Below are 14550 nucleotides of genomic sequence, written 5' to 3'. Positions count from 1 at the left end.
CCACAAAAAACGGGCTGAATCATCTAACCAAAAACAGCCCATGCCACATCTGACTGAATCTGGCTCTTTTTTCCCCCTTGGCAGAAAGTTCTCAACCTCAGTTCCATGTAAGAGCAAGGATGCTGAGATTGATTTAGGGTCTGACTAGAAAGCTCAAGCCAACTACGACCCCTGAAAACACGAGGATGTTTTCCCTGGGAGGGGAAAGTATGCACCGCACCGTCACCAAGTGCTGCGGGGTCTCTGGGAGGATAAGACTCACACCAAAATGGGGATGCTGTTATGGAAAAGCGATCATACCAGGGATCTGTAGCTAAAGAGGACAGTATAGGGGGTGGAGAGCTGCATTAGCCCATCTCGCTCTATGTCCCATATCACAAGATACAGACCAAGCTTGTTTTGGGGTTTTGGGGGGGTTGTTTTGTTTTGCTTTTAAGGATTTTATTTATTTATTTGACACAGAGAGAGCACTGGCAGAGGGAGAAGCAGACTCCCTGCCAAGCAGAGATCCTGATGCGGGGCTCGATCCCAGGACCCCGAGATCTAAAACCTGAGCCGAAGGCAGGTGCTTAACCGACTGAGCCACCCGGGCGCCCCTGTTTTTTGTTTTTTGTTTGTTTGTTTTTTAAGCTCAGGTAACCACATGTCTCTCTAAATCCACAAAGCAGTTTGTTTCTTTTGGCCTGGGATCTGACTGTTAAGTTATCAGAGGAGGTGCTGATTTGTTCTCTATATGCAAGCCCAAAGAGAATTTGGCTTTTTGCTTGAGAACAGGATTGGATGTCAGGCTTCTAACAGTTAAAACTGCTCTTCAAAACAGAATCGGTCAGGAAGAATGAAAGGAACACAGTCAGGGGATGATGAGCTGTCTGCTGCTTTGACATTGTCTCTTTTCATACCAGAGTCCTATTTCAAGTAGGGAGGGGTTTCCCCTTTTCAAAAAACGCTTGTAAATGCATGACTCACTATATGCTATTGCAAACAACCAAAAAGTTCTGCAGAGACTGGGGCAGGTCAGACTGCAGGGAGTCTAATATTTCCAGGGGCTTTCAGAGCCAGCCTTGCCCCCTGGAGTCCAGAAGGAGAGGGAGTAGGGTCCCTGCTTCCGGTTCTCGGAGGCATTCTGTTGTCCCCGTCTCGAGCAAAAACAGACCCAACAGGGGCAATTCTATGACACAGCTGCCATTTCACATTATGTCGCCTCTAATTCTCCAGACCTGTTGGGTTCTACCAATGTCTTTCTCTTATTTGAAGAATTTGGCTCTGAACATGATGTGGGCAGAACCAGGGAGGGATGCTAACGCCTCAGTTATTGAGAAAAAAAGACAAACAGGTTTTCTGTTGCAGCGAGCCTGGAGTAAAGAATTGCTTACTCTCTAAGGAAAAAAAAAAAAAAGCAAAATAGACCTTTCCTTCACACAGCTGGAGACACCACCTTGAAAAATGGAGGGTGGCCCACTGTGGTTCAAGTTCGGACGTGAATGCATCGCTGGCCCTGTGCTATCGGGGGGCCGTGGGTTTGCCTATTTGCCATTGTGCCACATAGACGTGAGAGCAATCCCTCCGCAGGGTGACTGATTTGAGCTCCAAGAACAATAGGAGTAACTCAGAAGCCCACAGCCCAGTCTCACACACATTGGTCCACATGGCCTTTATGCAGGGAGAGCCCAGGAGGCTGAGGGCCGGGGCGAGCGCTGGCTGTCTCCTTGCTCAGGAGCCACGTTGTGATGGCACGCTGGTGTTAAAACCCCATAGCACACGTCCCCAGCACCAACTCCATACCCCAACTGTGCTCAAGGATTCGTTCTGGGGAGCGAAGCCTGACAGAGGGGCTCCCTGACCCCTGGCCCCAGAGCTGGGAAGTAGCAACAGATCCTTAACTGTATGTTTGGAGATTTTTATTTCCAGTACAAGGTAGACAATGAGTTTCAAAGGGAATTTTAACTTTTTTTTTCTTTTTCTTTTTTTTTTTTACTAAGCAATAACCACGGGTTTTTTTTGGATTGATATTGTGTGTGTGTGTGTGTGTGTGTGTGTGTGTGACAACTGTTAGAACAGTTGACACATGTATTTTGGTAATCTCGTACCTTAGAATCAAGTTACAAAACATCCTGACCCTGACCCAGGACGTCTCACCACTAACTGCCACCAACTGACCAAATCAGGGTTCCACCTACTCTCTGAGAAAAATCCAGATTCATTCCCAAAGCTTCATCTTCTGTTCCCACTGCTTTTCACACCACATCATATGCCCCACTTCGCAATGTCCCCATTTCAAACGGATTTCCCACCAAGGGTCCCTTTTCTGTTCAGGACTTTTTTGATGATGTTTTTAGCCATTTTTAAAAAATTCAAAAATGTTTTGCTTACAGGCATCCTGCTGTCTTTCAAAACCTTTTAACGAGGCACCAGGAAAACAGGAAGCCGGTCCTGCTGCCTGTTTTTACACAGACAATCCTTCTATATGTCTCAAAGCCACCATTTCCCTCCCAAGACACATGCAAACATCCTTTTTAAAAAATGGCTTGCTGCACTTAATTTCCATTAGTTGCCGAAAACAGTATTTTTCTTCTTGTATCCCTGGACCCTTACTTCCAGGAGGGCATTTTTCTGTCTCCCTAAATGGTTTCTGTCTGATGTGGAAATAAGTCAGTTGTTGTTTTTATTTGGTATATTTCTTTCCTCCAACCTGAAAGTGTTAACCGTGAGTTCAACGCAGCAGGGCACCTCCAGAGAAAACATGATGGTCATTAGCAGATGAAGCAGGCATTTTGGTTTTCAAGGCAGCCAATAAACTCAGCGAAAATATATTTTCTAACCGACAGCCAGAATTGAAAATACTCAACAGCAAATTTTTGCTGGGGATGGGGGACTGTATGTGTGTGTGTGTGCGTTTGGCAGGGGGGAGATGGTCTGAGTAAGGAAATCGTGTGCACATTGGCTTTGCTGGTGTTCAGGAATGCCAAGAAGGAAGGTTCTAGAAGTGAGGCTGGAAGCATTGTGTTGAAATCGTGTTGGGGGCAAACAGAGGCGCTCGGTTTGTGGTGGATTTACACTGTTACTAGGGATGGAAACAATGAGAGTTTTATGAAGCTTGTTTACACACCCAGAAAATACATTTAGATTTTAAAAGCAGAGTGCTGTGGCAAATGTCTGACATTCAGTTACTATCCTCAAAATAGCTCCCTTCTCAATGGCTCAGTAAGTTCTGGAAGTCCTCCTCTGTTTCAAGGTACTAAGAACCATAAATCCATATTTAATTAGCTCTGAATGAAATGCTGAAGATGATAGGATCTTTGTGCTAAAAATGAAAGCCAAAAGGGTCTGGTTGATTTATGTCTAATTCAGAGTTGTAATTTAATTAAAACGACGTACTGGATTTAAAAAAATAAAACAACAACAACAACAAAAACCTTCCCTGGCAGAGTCCTTCCCATGTGAAATTCAAATTCAGTGTCTTATGGCTTTGGAATCTCCATATTCTGCTTCATTGTCACATTGCTTAATATGTTTTATTCATCCCTCTCCCAATAGCTTACTTTCTTAACTGCCTTGTTGCTCATTAAGTCACTGAATGTCTTAGTGACTCAAAGTTATAAACCGAAAGTTTGCATACAAACACATCTTTGTATCTTAATGGAGGACTTAATTGACAGCTCTTTGAAGATTAACTCTCTTCTTCACAAGGCTTATATTTATGGGGGAAGGTTAGTGTTGAGTCTGAGTATAGGATCTCAAGACAAAGTTGCAAATGAAAAGATAAAATGATGGATTTCTTTTTTTACAGTGTCAGAGGGTGAAATCGCAATATTAATATGAATGTGACGTTTTAATAGTACATATGGAAAATGAAGTGTTCCCATCAAAACTAATCGTTATGCCATTCTTACGAGGAAAAGGAAAAAGAATTCCTGTAAATTAGAGCTTCTATCTCCCTCTACTCTGAGTGCAAAACATTTCAAGTTAAATTAAGTTATAAAATAATATAATGTCGTAAAGAGTTTAATGAATTATTTGTAAATAATCTGGAAAAATTTACTTGCATTTTTATAGACACTCAACTTTCAACTGTCAGGACGCCCAGACGCTTCATTCATTTTTATTTCATTCCTCCTTCATCTTTATAGGTGTGTCAGTTACATACACTGATGTGCTGTCCCTTCAAACAACACATAGAACATTTCTTTCGCCCTGAAAAGCTCCCTTGTGCCCTCTTTCCAGCCAATCTCCCCAAACCATCATTTCCCATGTGTTTCGAGGTGGCTTTCTTTTGCTGGACACACGTGTTGGAGAAACACACGTGCAGGCGAGGGTGGTGTGTTCCTACTCACTGCGGTGTGGATGGCATGGGGTTAGGGCCGTGGGCAGTGGGTGGAGCTGGGCTGGGCTTCCCTGGGATTCTGGCCCACCAGGCCGGTCCGCTCCGGCCACCAACGCCAAGAACCCCAGCTGCTGGCTCCCCACTCCACCAGACCAGAAAGCAGCCTACATCTCTTAGCCTTGGGGCACGGCTTGTCCCTTTCTGGAATCCACTTAATTTGGGTCCTTCTGTGTCCTTCGTTCTGCAGTTGGGTTTAAAAATCCTCTGATTCTGTGGAATATGTGGCTGTTTCTCAACCGTCAGGACGAGTGTGACTTTCTCTTCTGACTTTTACATCCTAAGCCAGAAAGAAAATCCTCTCCACATTCTTCTAATTATATATATATATATATATATATATATATAATTAGAAGAATATATATATATATATATATATATATATACGTTGTATATATCTCCTTTATAAAAAGTTAGAGTATTTCTTTATTTTCCTCCCAAGCTATGTAGGAGTCACCGCTGTGGCCATTACTCGTTTGGACAGGCAGAGCTGTGAGTGCGGAGGGTCCACAGAACACCTTCCGGAGAGGGCCGGTCCCTGGCCCCCATAGCACATGGCTCTCACCTTGAGAGTCACCTTCCATGGGGAAGACTTTTACACCACCCTGGAATAGGCCAAATCTTGTTTTGTAGAGTCAAAGAGATTTAGAGACAAGTGGAGATGATCTAAGGACAATTTTGTGTTATAAATGACAAAAGGGAGTCTCGGTATTTTTGATCTGCAGACGAGGGAGTATAGTGACTTTAATTCAGCCTGAAATCTTTTTAGCACTCTCCAGAACCTTGGAAGTAATCTAATTCAGTCCTTCCTTTCACACGTAAGCACACGATCTGTTATTACGATGACAGTCTTTATTAACCAACCACAAAATAGATAAAATATAAAAAAGGGAAAATCTTTCTATTTCATACAAATTTTGTTTAATAAGCATGCATGACTTTTATTTGTAAATAACATAAAAGGACAAATAAAACAATCACAATTTTAAGTCAAAATTTAAGGACGAACAAAATTTAAGTTCTTGAAATATTTACTTTGTAATTATTTGGGTATTTGTCGATTAGGTAAATAGTAAAATATTGATGCACATAGGCAGACCCCTCAAATAATAGTTCTTCTTTTTGAGCCAAACTGTTTCTTGAGTTTCTGACCCAAGGAGATTTTCAGCTTTACTTAGAGACCATTTTTTTCCTACACTCCCAGCTGTGAAGAAAAAAAATATATTCTTAGACTCGTAGGAAGTTCAAGCAGGAGTCCGAGGGGCATGGAATTGCCAGCCCAGCACCGTCCTCTAAGATTTGATCTTTCTCCTTTGGGCTTTTCATCCCATATACAGTGACTCTGCTCTCCATCAATGAATGGATCACCACATTGGGAGGTTCTTTTGAACGATCTGAGGTCTGAAATCTTCCACCTATGTCTGGGTACACTGGGAATATTCCCTCCAAGCATAAAATTTAAAGGGGTGCCAAGGAACCCAATAATTCAAATAAATAATATTTTAATACAATTTAAAAATCAGAATATAAAAACATGATGACCAAAATATCAAAACAAATTTAGTCGAAGTATAACTGGCACACGATGTTACATTGGTTTCAGGTGTACAACGTGGTGATTTCAGACTTGTATACGTCGTGCTCTGCGCCCTCAAGTGCGGCTGCAATCACTCCCAGCAAAACGCTGTTACGAGCTCCCCGGGCTCTACCCTTTTCCCTGGGACTTATTCATTCCATAACTAGAAACCTGTATTTGCCACCCCCCTTCTCCCGTCATGCCCACTAATCCCCAAATCCAACAACCGTCAGTTTGTTCCCTGTCAAAGTATCAACATTGTAACTAAAGACAGCATTATCACCCTGTCCTATTTATGCTTCCAAATTCTCTAGTTCTGAAAAAGTCAATATCTAAAATATTTTATTCTGTTTTCTATTTCTATATATTTTTTAAGATTTATTTATTTATTTGAGAAAGAGAGCAAGTGAGCAGAGGTGGGGGTGGACAGAGGGAGAGAGAGAGAGACTCTCAAGCAGACTTCCCGCTGAGCGCAGAGCCCCATGTGGGGCTCGATCTCATGGCCCTGAGATCACAACCTGAGCCGAAAACCAAGAGTTGGACGCTTAACCGACTGAGCCACCCAGATGCCCGTCTATTTCTGTATTACATGTAGATTTTAACCACCCACCCTTACCTTCGTCCTTTTATTTGTGTATGTGGTGCGTGTTCTTGTGCAGTGTGTCTGTGTGTTTTTATCTTTGCTACCAGCTGTGTGACCTGCCACAGGTTACCTAGTCCATCTGTTCCTCAGTTTCTCCATCTGTAAAGTGGGGATAAGAATACTGACTGTGTGAGGCTGTGGGGAGCCTGCATTTGTATATGGGAAGAATCTAGAACTACGTCTTGCCAAGGCAGGGCTCTGTCGACTTTGATTTTTGGGGTGTTTTGATGCTGCTCTGGTTTTCAGGGTTAATGAAATGATAATCTCTTTGTGCACCATCCGTGGTGTTTGGGGTGGGGAACAAGAGCCCCTCACACTTGACTGATTGCCAGATTTTCATCGGATTTCTCATCAGCATTCCTTCTCCTACTACACCAGCCTGTAAGCACTGCAAAGGTCAGGCTGCGTGTTTCTCACTGTGGTACCCACTGCCCACAGGACAACATCTCACGTGGAGTAAGCATGAATCCTCCTGTTGGTGCAACAGGGATCTATTAAAAAAAAAAAACAACTCACCTGCTGTGAGTCAGGTGCTATTCTAGCTCTTCGGGACACATCGTCCAACACAGGAGTCAAAGATTCCGTCCTCCCATGGCTTATATCCCATCAGGCAGAAGGAGGTCACGGTGGTGATGGAGACAGAGGACTACAATAAAAGTAATATAAGAGTAAGTTATGTGGTATACAGCATGAGAGAGGTCCTATTTATGTTTAACAGTAACTATCTTATAAAATAATATGCCAAGGGCTTGATACAGAAGGAAGATATAAGGTTTCATCAGAAACACCGAGACGGAGCCTGAAGATTCAAGCCAACATATATTTGTGATGTGGATTTGCTCGCCTTGAAAAATAGTTCTTGATATCAGATGATTTTCAAACTCTAAATAAGTATTTCACCAACAGGTTTCATGGGTGTAGGAGGTTTGGGGACTTAGGCAGCATCCTGATCAATATTTGGGAAACAGGAGGTAGAGGCTGGTGAATACGTCAGCCCAGTGAGGAGGCTGCCTATGGTATCACAAACTCCACCAGGCTTCTATAGGCTCAGCCCTGATGGATTTGCTCAGTCTTGACAACTCCCAACTCCACGGAAGGAAGAAGCGTAGACAAACCGCCGCTCCGAGTTTGATCACGAGCCCCCACATCACCTAGTTCTTCAACCAACTGACTGTTCCTCAGGAAACCTCCACAGAACATCTGACAGAAGTTTTTTGACTAAAAAAAAATATGACACATGTTTAATTAATCAACCAAGTAACGAAATAAACACCTAAGGTGAGCTGAAGGTATTGTTGAAGACAGAGATATAGAACCCGAGGACCCCCGAGCTCACATTCCACTCGGAAGTCATGGGAAGGCAGGTCACTGAGGCATTAATTCAAGATTCCCTGGCTTCTTCTGTTCCTTGACTCACACTCTTCCAGTTGACAGTCCTGAGAATTAACCCACCCCTGTGCCTTCTCCACAACTGCTGTCCTCATCCCTGTCCCAAGAGGCTGACTGTGAGGACGGTGTGGGCCAGCTCCTGCACTGTCCGGCTTCCTGTGGGGGTTGTCCAATGACAGCCCTGGAGACAGGAGGATGTGGGGTCCCTTCCCAGCTTTTCAGCCCCTGCCAGGTGGCTCCTTCTCCATGGTCCCCATTTCCCACTGAGTGTCAGGAACACCGTTCCCTTTCCTGCTTTGTCAGGCCTTCCTGACACGGCTGATCTCCAGGGGCTTCTGTGTCCTGTTTGGTTCTCTTCCCTCTGCCCACATATCTGTGGATAGCCTTTTCCTTCAGCTCTCCCAGTTGAATGATCTGGGTGGGATTCCAGTGGGACCTCTGACTGATACTCCAATTTTATACATAACAAGTTTAGGCATGGCGGAGAGCTTGTGCTATAAGCATCAGGATCTAAGACGTGTTAATCTATAGATCATATCGACGACTGAGCACAGTAACAAGAAGCCATATTGATAATCCATTCCATGACATCATCAATCCAAGGAGGTTGGAGCTGCAGGCCTCCAGCCTGTTGGGTCTTAGCCCTGGATGGGTATTTTCAAGACTGTGCATGAGCTGTTAGAAGGAAATAAGCCAAAGAAAACAGGCAAATTATCTGTTGGGGTGATTTATTCTTTGAATACCTCTAGGATCCACTATATTTATCAGTTTCTTCCATTGGAAAAGCAAGGCCTTGAGGCAACTCAGGCCCAAGGTGAAACCCAGCTCTGATGTCACGGGCTGTGTGACCATGGGACACGAGCTGGGCATGAGTTTACCAGTAAAGTAGGGAGTATTATGGCAATCTTGTAGAAAGCACACCACTGGAGGGGAGTCTGCTGATGCAGAGCAGGTCATGCTGACCCCCAAACCATCAGCCTCCTTCTGGAGACACAATCCAACTGTCAAGTGCTAATGCACAAGCTTTATCACCCTCTTCACTTCAGCCCCCCCAAAACAAACTGTAAATGCCTTGAGTACTGGGTCACACCTTATAAGTGCTCACTTCCCCATGAACTGTCCATTACCACAGACTCTAAAATGTTTGTTGAATTGGATTGAATTTCCACCCAGAGTCATTAGTCTGACACTCAGCAAAGGGCGGGTATTTGAGATGGACAAAGCATCCTCTAGTGTGTGCTGGAAGTGGATGTGCTTATCTGGAGCCAGAGCAGAAGTTCCCAATCGTGACTGCACATTACAATTCCCTGGGGAGCATTTAAACATCCCAGTGCCCTGGCCTCTCTCCAGACCAGTCGAATGAGGATCTCCAAGGGCAGGGCCCCTGCATCAGTATTGCTAAATCTCCCCAGCTGATTTCAGCCAAGTTTGAGAACCACTGTTATGTTCCACAGTTTAGGCAGGATGAACAGAGGAATTATAGCTTCATCAAAGCACTAACTCAACAGACCCCGCTGTCTTCCCATAGGCCTACATGATTACCACCTTTCATCAAGTCATTACTGATGGGAAACACAGCAATTCCACATCTGAGTGGATTGTGACTTCATTTTCAAGATCTCACTCATGAATTTGTGAATTGTAAAAGAAAGACATGGGAGAGGGTGCCATAGTCTCCTCAGGCTGCCATATCAAATACCATAGACTGGGGGATTTTATCAGCAACAGATATTCATCTTTTGGTTCTGGAGTCTGGAAGTCTGAGATTGAGGTGTGGGCGGACCACTTCCTGGTTCACAGACAGCATCTTCCTCAACATGGGGGAAGGGCGAAAAACTTTGTTTTATTCACCAGTGTATGTCCATCATTTTTTTTTAAAGATTTTATTTATTTGTTTGAGAGAGAGAGAGAGAGAGAGAATGAGCAGGGGGAGAGGCAGAGGCAGAGGGAGAAGCAGACTCCCCACTGAGCAGGGAGCCCAACGCAGGGCTCAATCCCAGGACCCTGAGATCATGACCTGAGCAGAAGGCAGACACTTAACCATCTGAGTTACCCAGGTGCCCCTATATCCATCATTTCTAACAATGCCTGGTACACCTGAGGTGCTGTGTTAATGTGCTCGGGCCACCATAACAAATAGCACAGATTGGCTGCCTTAGACAACAGACATTATTGTCTCACATCCCGGAGGCTGGAAGTCCTAGATGAAGGTATTGGCAAGATTGGTTCCTTCTGAAGCCACTCTGCTTGGGGTGTAGGCGCGGTCCTCTCCCTGTGTCCTCACATAGTCGTCCCTCTGTGCATGTCTGCGTCCTGATCTCTTCTCATGAGGATTCCAGTCAGACTGGACTAGGGCCCACCCTTGAGTCCTCATTTTACCTTAATTATCTCTTTAAAGACCTTATATCCAACTATGGTCATGTTCAGAGATGCTGGGGGTTACGAGTTTGACCCATGAACTTTGAGGGACACAATTCAGCCAGTGCCAATATACAAATAAATGAAATAATGGATGAATTCATGAATAAAAATGTCTGCACTCATGGAATTGGGTAAGAATGTGAAAATTCATTTGGGACAGTTTTCAGATTCCCAAGGGAACAAGACTGAGGTAGAAATGACTGAAATTCAGTGGAGGTCTGGGGTAAGCTGCCTTTATTCTTTGCTGGTCTCTTCCATGGGAGAAGCTACTCATCAACCCGTTCCTCTGAGAAATTTGTCAGAAGAGAAAATCGAAGACTTTGTTACCTCACAAAGATCGCAAAGGAGAAGAGTGATGGATCGTCTACTGACGTGTCCAGAGTAGGCCCCCCTTTGTCCACGCAGCATGACCAGAACAGGAGAGGTGTCAAAGGTTGTGTCCGTTTACCCTATGAAGGTCACATGGTCCATCAGGTGGCACGAGAGGTGACCCTGGGAAAGAGATGGCAGAATCGCATCGTGGTGGTGCTGAGGTGTGGAATAAACTCGCACTCGTGGCCAGCTGCTTCTCGGGGACTATGTCACATCAGTCAGAAGAGTTACTCAGGTCTGGGCTGCATCATTAGCTACCTGTCGGAACCTGCCCTGTTACTGCACGGTGTTTGTAATTAGACCACCGCACCCAGGAACCTGAAAAACCTGCCAGAATTACCACAGTCGGAAAAACAAAACTGATAGAAGAGAAATCTTAAACTATTACAGTGCAGAGTCTGAGATCATTCATTACGTGCCACAGTCAAGAGTGGGAAGAAACTTTCCGTGGCTTTCTTTGCCTTTTAAGCCTAGTTCACCGACTATGGATTTTAGGGATACACTTGTGAAGCCATCACATAATATTACCAAGGAAAGTAGGCAAGATGCACCTTGCTTTCCTGTCTTTGATTAGATAAACCATTGAGTCAGCACTCACTCAGGAAATAACCATGTGCTTTCCTTAATCGTGGTATATTTGTATAGTAAATTCATATGCATATTAACTGGTTGTAAATCCACTAAGGTCATCTAAGAATTTCCCATGGCCAAGTGTCTGGAGATGGGAGGTTAATCTAGCAGCTCAGAAGCTTTCATGGCCCATTTAGGATGGGCGAGCTAGATATTCCTTGCTTAAGAGCCTGGAAATTAAGAGGCAAGTTGAGTTTTGAGCAAATAATTACCAGTAGAAGTCAAATGAACGTGAAGAATGAGTGGTCTTTTTTCTGAATGGGGGTTTGCTCAGGAAATGTCAGCTTAAATGCTCTGTGTGTGTGTACCCATGTGTATACATGCAGGATTTGGAGCAGGGAGCTGTAATAAAGAGGCTCGCCATCCCTATGCTGTGTGCGGGAGGTCCCTCATCCAGAGAAGTCCACAGGAAGCTCCAGACCCAGTGACAGCCTGGAGAAGTCCCTGCCTACAAGGGTCTTGCCTGGGGATGACCTCCTTGCTAACAGCTCTGTAGGTGAAGGGGGAAATTCTCCCCCACCAAGCTCCTGGATGCAGCTCTTCCTGAGATCCTGTCTTCTCCCTGGGCTGCTCTGTCCAACACACAACCTCTTCAAGCGTGTGGCACGAGCGACTTGAGAGGGGCGGAGTAAACTGTGTTGGGCTCTGTTTCGTGGACAAGTTCTGCCTTCCTTCCACTTTCTCTGTTGGGGCCACCAAACAGTTAGCTGTTTGAGTCCTTGCTTTTCTCAGTCCCTCCTCCCACGTGCTCTACTGTGATTCTATAATCTATACCAATACCATATTGCAGTTGATACCAAGTCATTCTTTCCTCTGAGCCTCACACCATACAGCTCAGATTCCAGTTCCGGATTCTCTGGCTCCAAACCCCAGGCTGTTGGACGCTCACCCCCCACCAGCTCTGGTTTCCTCCACCTTCTGCTTTCTAATAAAGTGAGTTCCAACCCAGCTCTCACCACCGTCAATGTGTGATGGAAACCCCCTGGCTTAAAGTCCCCTGGATCATCATACCCTCCACCGGCGCTCTTGATCCTTGGAGCTATCCTACAACGAAAGGCAGAGAAACACTACCACATGCTTGTTTTTATGAGGACCCGGAGGTTGGCGAGCCAAAGCTAATGCCAAGACCCTAACTGAGGAATAAGTTAGGGAGACTTCTTCACTGCCTGAAGATAATAGTGAGGTGACTGTGTTTTCAGGCATCACCCCAGGCCGGGAGTTTCTGCCAAAAATCCCAGAGGAGGTGCTGCGGCAGCTCTGAGAGCAGCCGGTAATTAGAGCTCTTCCACCCCAGCATTTTCAGTGATCAAGCCACTGGAATGTAATCTTTGCAGGGGCCTCCTTCAAACTCCTGAGTAATGAACAGTCATTTGTGATGGTTGTAAATAGCAGCCTCTCCTCATCCCTGAGAGGCTGGGTGGTAGAAGGTCTAGGTCCCTGCCTCCAGGAAGGGGGTCTTCTGGCCAAGCCACCCCCCTCCTGTCTGTGCCTGAGGAACCAGAGCCTTCCGCTCCACCTTCTGGGACATGCATTCTCCAAGGAGGAACCCTGTCTGTTGGGTTTCTTCTCTTCCTCTCGACACTCAGTCACTGTGATTCTGCGAATATGGCTAGCTGTCTGAAGTGACTTAAAAGATTGAACATTGAAGACAAGCTCCAACCCTCGGGTGCATATTTTGAGTATTGTATTACAAATATGAAGATTTTATGCATTACAGTATGCTCATGATATCTTCCCCGAGTTTTATTTTGGGCATTATGAAATCTGTGGCAATTACTTTCTCACAAGTTTATTTTATGCTGAAGAATCTGTGATTTCCTATTCCTGGGATTTCTGTGGTTCTACCTGCACCGTGACGGGCTTCATTCCCAGACTGATATTCTTGCCATCCGCTGGGCCATTTCCCTTCGCTTCTGCCTTTTGGGCTATGGTCGGTCCTTGTAAATGCTATTTGGGAAAAGATCAAGTGCTAATTTAAAGGATGCTCGAGGTGAGAGAGCTGTACATGTGATTTAAATAGAAAAGTGTTTACACTCACAGGCAACGGGAGAATGTGTGAACAAAGAGGATGTTAAGATTGTCATTTCATATTTCAATATTGTCTGAAGTGCCTGCATTCTGTCAGAGGCCCGGGATAGAAGCAGAAATAGGTATTGTAGGACCCTAAAGTAGATCACTGCTAACACAAAGGAAAAAGTGGAATTATTTCCCTAGAGAAAGTGCCAAGGTGCAGGGCCTCCCTTTGCACCCCCTGCCCCAGTTGCCTCACTTTTATTCCATTCAACCACTCTCTCTCTCTCTTTTTTATTTTACTTTATTTATTTATTTGACACGGAGAGGGAAAGCGGAAGCAGGGGGAGCAGCAGAGGGAGAGGGAAAAGCAGACCCCCCCCCCCGCCGCTGAGCAGGGAGCCCGAAGCGGAACTCGATCCCAGGACCCTGAGATCGTGACCTGAGCCAAAGCAGACGCTTAACCGACTGAGCAACCCAGGTGCCCCCCATTCAACCACTCTTAAAACCTTGGTCCAACTGTTAGTTGAGATATGACTCCCTTCCTGGGTATGTCTTACATAGAATTACATAAAGGAAATAAAACTTCTGTCCCTCTGAAATTAGGAAGAACATGAGGAATATCAGAAGGGTTTAAGACAGATGATCTAATGAGTATAAAAGGGTTTCTCTCCCCTCTGCCCCCCAAAAAACATGCATTAAGAAAAATTGTTGTGTTCTATTCCTTAAAAAGTTTGTAATTTTACTTAGTTAAATAAGAAAGAAAAATAGTACACTCTGAAAAGACAGTTCATACCTCCATGGCCCCTCGTGACAGAGATTTTGGGGTTGTTGATGGAAGGTTCTTGTTTGCTCTCATTGGAGGGTATTGTGACAATTCGTGGCACTGGGCGGGCAGTGTTTCTAGCACAGATGATCTTCCCCTCTGTGGAAGCATGGCCAGAGCATGCAAAGCACTTGGGTGTAGGCTTCCTCCCCTCTGTGGGGCAGGGACCTTGCTTCTCTGAGGAATCTCTCAGGTGGGTGACCTCAGGGCAGGGCCTCCTGCTCATTGTCCAGATATTCTGGAAGCACTTGCCCGTGTTGGAACCTGGGAAGCATTTTTATACATCCCTACTGTGCATTCCTCTT

General features: G+C 45.0%; 1 long non-coding RNA gene across 1 annotated transcript; it reads right to left on the bottom strand.

Moving 5' to 3' along the window:
• Positions 1-7182: 7182 nt before the first annotated feature.
• On the bottom strand, positions 7183-14335 carry LOC110586545. Its single transcript, XR_002480701.1, has 3 exons — positions 14216-14335; positions 10735-10899; positions 7183-7243 (listed from the first exon to the last, which is right to left on the bottom strand). It is a non-coding gene; the product is annotated as an uncharacterized LOC110586545 (long non-coding RNA).
• Between the last annotated feature and the right edge of the window lie 215 nt (positions 14336-14550).

This window comes from Neomonachus schauinslandi, chromosome 5, assembly GCF_002201575.2.
Source record: "Neomonachus schauinslandi chromosome 5, ASM220157v2, whole genome shotgun sequence".
NCBI lineage: Eukaryota > Metazoa > Chordata > Mammalia > Carnivora > Phocidae > Neomonachus > Neomonachus schauinslandi.
The sequence above is the reverse complement of the archived record's forward strand: the minus strand, read 5'-3'. Positions and strand labels throughout refer to the sequence as shown.